The following is a 471-nucleotide window of genomic DNA, read 5'->3' on the forward strand; positions in this document are numbered from 1 at the left end:
TTCATTAGAACTAAATCTTTAGTTGCCAGGATTATGATGCTTTGACTTAACAGCAGAATGTTTCTCAGTTTGATCTATTTCTCCAGCAGAACTGAAGTCACTATCTAAGTATCTGATAAAAGCTGCTCATGAAGATCACATTTTGGGGAAGGACCTAGTGGAAATTAGTTTCAAGAAGCAAGCAGATCAAGCGATCTTTTCTTTTTCGTGGTTGTTGGTTGCTCCGAAGATTTGTTAATGGTGACGTCCTTTTACTAGGGCCCTCATACGTTTTTCTCTTATATATCCTATGTATAATTGTGTCCACTAATTAATTTGAAATATTTTTTTTAAAACCAAGTTATCCAATACTTACAGATTTGTAGTTCTGTGGATCACCTCTTTTTACAAATGTTTCAAATTTGTTATCTGTTCTGATTTATTTAGCCAATTAATAGTTCACCAGTTTCCCCCCCCCCCCCTCTTTTTTTT

Source organism: Cariama cristata, unplaced genomic scaffold (assembly GCF_000690535.1).
Source record: "Cariama cristata isolate BGI_N322 unplaced genomic scaffold, ASM69053v1 scaffold2629, whole genome shotgun sequence".
Classification (NCBI taxonomy): Eukaryota; Metazoa; Chordata; class Aves; order Cariamiformes; family Cariamidae; genus Cariama; species Cariama cristata.